A 6,191-nucleotide genomic window follows, 5' to 3' on the forward strand; every position below is an offset into this window, starting at 1 on the left:
CGACTGGCAAGTCCAACAAAGCCTCACCTGTCCGCCGCCTGCACGTCTCTCCTCTCTCGCTGTCTTCCAGTCCCCGACAGCTTCTCGACACTCTCTAGCTAGATGTCCGATCGCACCGCATGCCCAGCAGGCTCCCTGCTGTCCCCAGTACCTTTGCTCCGCATGCCCGGTCCGTCTCCCGGAACCGTCTCGGCACCACCTCGCCACGTGGCCCGGTTCTCCACAGGTCCAACACTCCTCCGTCCGCTTCTCTCCGTGCTGCGCGACCTCTCGTAGCAGCTCCATAAGCCCCTCTGCCCAGGCTGGCGTCGCCTCCAACAGCCGTCTGATCTCCTGCATCAAGCGGGCTTCCATGCCCGCCAGCACCGAGCTGATCCCCGTCGTCAGCTCCTCTTTTCTCCCGTTCGCCAATGGCCATTCTTCACCGTGCACCATCACACGTGGCGCTCGTAGCAGCTAGCTCACACAGCTAGCTTGCTACCGCTAGGTCGCTCAAGCCTTTGATCTCCAACTTTTCCTCCGCCGTTCCTCCTCACTCTCTCCCCTCTCGACCGAATCAGAGGCGCTACCGCTTCACTTGCTGACACCAATGTAACGTATCGCTGATACGCCAAGGAACGGAGAGTTGTAGTTGGTACAGGGTCTTTATTCACAGGCTCATTCAGCTCCTAGCAGCTAGCTCACACAGCTAGCTCCACACACAACAACCGGTCTCAGCTCGCTCCATAGCTAGACTGACATCCGGCCCACGGCCGCTGGCTCTATATACCCCGTTTCCCCTAGGAACACACCCACACACATTAGTTCCTAGGTGCCATCTAGACACTTCTATTGCACATCACATTACAGGTAATACCTGGATTACCTGGAACGCTACAATATTTATCCATGTAACGAGTTTCTGAGACAAAGATTTAACCTTGATATGAACAACTGTAGATTTTGTGATTCTGATATTGAGACTGTATAGCATCTGTTTTTTGTTTGTAATTATTCTAGATCTTTTTGGGAACTGTTTCAAAATTGGATATCTGAAAAAAGACCCTCAATCGCCCAATTTAGAATATAATGTACATTTGGAGTTATAATGAAAGATAAACAAATTGAAGTTTAATTATTATGGCTAAACAATTTATTCACCGATGTAGATTTCAAAATGCCAGACCTTTGTTCTTAGTCTTCATGAATGAGATAATTAACTTTAAGAAAGCTTTGAAATACGTTAAAACCAAACAAGCATGGAGTGTGTACCAAAACATGCATATCTTGATTCCTTTAGAACTCTGATATTGTTTTTGTTTTATTTATTTGTTGTTTATTTGATTGTTTGATCCAATTTTGTAAATGCTCAGTCTGAATTTTTGTATACTGTAATGTTTGTTATTGCCAGACTTTCTTTATTGAATAAAAAAAAATATGAGTTGTGCCAAACAAACGTTAATATCTCAAAAACTATACATCACTCACATCGCTTTTGACATTCTGAGTGAGAGCAGAATTAGCTCTAGCCCCGTTTCTCCTCTTTCCGTGTATTGTAGTAGACTGCTACCCTACAAGAGTCCCGTCTCCGTACAGTCTGGGACTTTGGCTCCCAAGCTGTCTAAATCAACGATACAGATGTATTTACAAGTGTCACAGAAGAATCAATCAATCAATCAATCATTTTAATACATGTCCCAGAAGGGCTTACATCAGGCAGTAGTGGTTATTACAACATCATTACTGGTTTGAAAGTAGTAATAAAGGCACACTTCAGAATTATAGTAACATTATTACTAGTTTGAAAAGTAATAGAGGCACACATCAATATTATACAATACATATACATTTGTTGCAATATGTACAGATTCCAAAAGACCATCTACTCCCTTCTGCCGAGTCGCCGCCCTATGGTCGCCGCGTGCGCAGCGCCCCGTTGCAAACTAGCTCGTCAACAAACGCAAGTGGCTATGCTGTCAAGAAGGGTTCATAGCTTCTCGACGCCGGGGTTAGAAAGCTTGACACTGCTCATAAATGCCTCTTTTCATCCGAAGTCTGTGCTGGTGATATTATTTTTTACCGAGCTTTTGACCAGAGTGGCGTTGTGACGGCTGGGCTCTAACCCGGAAAGATGTATCATTTCAGAGAAATAGCCTAATGGGGGACCAGGCTCTGTAGCCTATCTAAATATTCTGAACTACAGTTACTGTGAACACATTACAATGTAGGCTACCAACACTGGCAACAATTGTAAGAAAAAATAACCAGGCCATGGAAAACTAAGGTTGTGCCTCTAAAAAGAACTATACAATAAACAGTAAACAATGAGTAGGCCTAAGTCATTCTCATTCAGTTTGATTTTCTATCTTACTGACTTGTTTGCCCAGATAATAAAAATACATTTTCTATGTGGATTATGCACCGATTTGACGATGCAAAGGTACTCAGAAGGCTGCTTTTTAATCAAATAAATGTAGCCTATTAAAGAATATTTAGCATGAAATTGCCAGCACATTGGCAATGATGTGATCCAAATGACAGAAATCCACAACGCTTGTTAGAAAATAGTGTTTTGGCTGTGCCAGCACCCTGCGTGGTTAGCTTGCCGCCATCGATGTATGAATGTCTATGTGAATGGGTGAATGTTCATTGTAAAGCGCTTTGGATAAAAGCATTATAAAAGGCTGGCCATTTAGCATAAATACAATGCTTTTCGAAATGTAGCCTACACATTCACTGGCAATCACACATCCTTAGTTAATTCTGTTTGTGTGTGTGAGCAGGTATCATGCCCAACATGGAGACCAAGGTCCTCCTGGTGCAGATATTTTGGGAGAAGAGCTATGTGGAAGTAGGCTACAGTATTTCAATAAAATGTTGTTTCTGTCCTAAATGGCTTTAAGATTATTTCATCCTTGAAGGCTGCTTTCATTACAGAGAGCATTTGACAGTAAGTCTCAAAGGCCACAGTATTGATAATTTCAGCAAGGGTGTAATAGCAAAAGTAGGGAGCTATGGCATACACCCATGTCATTTTAATAAAATGTAGCCTACTACCTGTCATAGGAAAATGGGGAGGAGGAAAAGTAGGCAGGTGCCTTTGTAAAATGAGGCATTGAGTTTAAATATGAATGAAGGCTGAACAATTAAGTTCCCTAAAAGCCCCTGAGTGACTCCTGTAAAATCTGTACAGAAGAATACCTGCAAACAATGAAGATTATTATGCTATGGAAGCCAAATGATCTGGAAATATTATCCACGTTTTCTTAAATTACCTTTAAACAAGTAAATGTAGAGGTAAAAACACTAACACTAGGGTGTATAAGCTCTCCCATCATAAGTTCCCATCATATCTAGCCAGTGGAATAGTCGGCCCATGACCAATAAAATAAAAGTCTCTAAAGTGCTGAGACCAATGAGTGAGCCAGGTTTTCATGATTTGATTGCACAGTGAACTAAATTCTCATCAGTGTTTAAGAAGAATGCTGTTGTAAAAATGATTCTGAAATCTCCTGGCTTCTCTGTGGAGGCAGTATCCTTCTCCCTGTTTCCCCCAGTGTTTCCTTTCACATGTATTAACTGTCAGCATTACATTTTCTGCCTGTATGGCATTGGCAAAAACACAAGCATACAAATAGGCTGTCAAGGAACTACTGGTAGCACTTTACTTTAGTAACAACATGATAATAGGGGTAATAGTGTGATAATAAAGATGTCATAATTATGATATACCATGTATATAGAAGTGTAAAAGCTGTGTTTCATCTTAAAAAAAGCCTCACCCTATAAGATTAAACATAGGCTACATTTTCCTCTCACCTGTAGTGCTATTATCCATCTAGATCGCTTTGTGAATAGCTTAAACATGCCATATTGTTTTTATTTATTATGTAACATTTTCTTGTTTGGGAAGGAGCGCTTTGGAGTGATGTTTGTTTGAGGTGCTCTTTGGAGGGATTTTCCTATGGGCGTGCTCTGTACCTACTTAGGGCTGTGCTCTGTAGGGGCGTGCTCTGTACTGGCCCCGGTTAGAGCTGGATAATATTGCTGCAATTCGATTATATTGTGGTCTTTCATCTTCATTTTACATCAGCGCCACCTTCTGGTTAGTTTGGAAGCTTGGGACTGAGCCCACTTGCTCACTTTTATTTTTTATTGAGTCACCAAGTCAAAATCACAAGAAGGCACATCAAACGGTTGTCTGGAAATACCACACAAAAGGCCCAATTTGATGATAAAAGTGGGAAAACATGGACAAAGACATGTTGGACACATAGGTTTTATTTGGGGTTGTATAGATAATAATAGGCTATATATATAGGATAGAGGCCGTCTTTCAGACAGAAGAGAGCGGGGTTCAACCCCCCTTGTCTGCAAGTGTTTGCATTGCTGATGCTGAAGTGTCCTTGAGCAAGACACTCAAACCTGTTCTGTAGCTGACCTCTGCCCCCCGTGGCTGTGGTGGACAGGGGCCAGCACAAAGGGACTTTCCTTATGGGGATCAATAAAGTAAGAAATTTACATTATTAACAATTATAAGTAAAGGAGGGGGAACATTTGCTTTTTCAGCAATTTCATAATATATTCAATTTAATTAAAACTTTATTCAGGACACAGCTCATGGGGGTCCATATAGAACAACAAACACCAAACACAGAGTAGAAGTATATAAAAAATAGAGATATAATTTATTTATACTATAATATAATTTACCTGGTGTCTATAATAGGCCTAGTTGTAGTTTGTTTCAGTAAAAATAGTTTATTTATCCTTATTCACTTCTCAGTGTTTGCTTTCCACCTACAGGAAAATATGTCATTTTATAAGCAGCTTCTTATGCTAAGGAGCTACTGCACTGATTGGCTGGCCATACTGGATGGCCGCCCTCCTCTTGGTGCTGATAGCACGTGGATGGATTTTAGACAGTCCATGATTATATATTCTTTTAACTGTGACCACCTCACCCCTCCAAGTACCAAAATCACCATCATTAAGAATTGCCAGAGCCTATAGTGGTGGTTCCCATCCTTGGGGTCTCGAAATACAAATGGAGTCACCTGGAATTTTGTTAGAAACACACGCATGCATGTGCGCACGCACACACACATGCACATATAAAGTGAGAATTCTGAAAATAAAGTTAAAATTCTGAGTTTAATGTCAGAATTAAAAATAATAATAATAATAATTCTGAGGAAAAAAGTCAGAAGACTTCTGAGATTAAAGCCAGAATTCTGAGGGGAAAAAGTCAGCATACTGTTACATGTGACAACATTGATGATGTCACTGATTATATTACCGATGTACCGACATTTGTTAATATCTACTGTATCAGCCCACTGCTGTAAAAACATGCCCATGCTCTACCACACAACCTGCTAATATTGACTGTATATCAGCCCACTGCTGTAAAAACATGCCCATGCTCTACCACACAACCTGCTAATATTGACTGTATCAGCCCACTGTAGTAAAAACATGCCCATGCTATACCACACAACCTGCTAATATTGACTGTATCAGCCCTCTGTAGTAAAAACATGCCCATGCTCTACCACACAACCTGCTAATATTGACTGTATCAGCCCTCTGTAGTAAAAACATGCCCATGCTCTACCACACAACCTGCTAATATTGACTATCAGCCCTCTGTAGTAAAAACATGCCCATGCTCTACCACACAACCTGCTAATATTGACTGTATCAGCCCTCTGTAGTAAAAACATGCCCATGCTCTACCACACAACCTGCTACTATTGACTGTATCAGCCCTCTGTAGTAAAAACATGCCCATGCTATACCCCACAACCTGCTAATATTGACTGTATCAGCCCTCTGTAGTAAAAACATGCCCATGCTCTACCACACAACCTGCTACTATTGACTGTATCAGCCGTCTGTAGTAAAAACATGCCCATGCTCTACAACACAACCTGCTAATATTGACTGTATCAGCCCACTGCTGTAAAAACATGCCCATGCTCTACCACACAACCTGCTAATATTGACTGTATCAGCCCTCTGTAGTAAAAACATGCCCATGCTCTACCACACAACCTGCTACTATTGACTGTATCAGCCCACTGTAGTAAAAACATGCCCATGCTCTACCACACAACCTGCTACTATTGACTGTATCAGCCCACTGTAGTAAAAACATGCCCATGCTCTACCACACAACCTGCTACTATTGACTGTATCAGCCCACTGTA

The sequence above is a fragment of the Poromitra crassiceps genome (genome assembly GCF_964638095.1).
Source record: "Poromitra crassiceps genome assembly, chromosome: 6".
In the NCBI taxonomy this organism is placed as follows: domain Eukaryota; kingdom Metazoa; phylum Chordata; class Actinopteri; order Beryciformes; family Melamphaidae; genus Poromitra; species Poromitra crassiceps.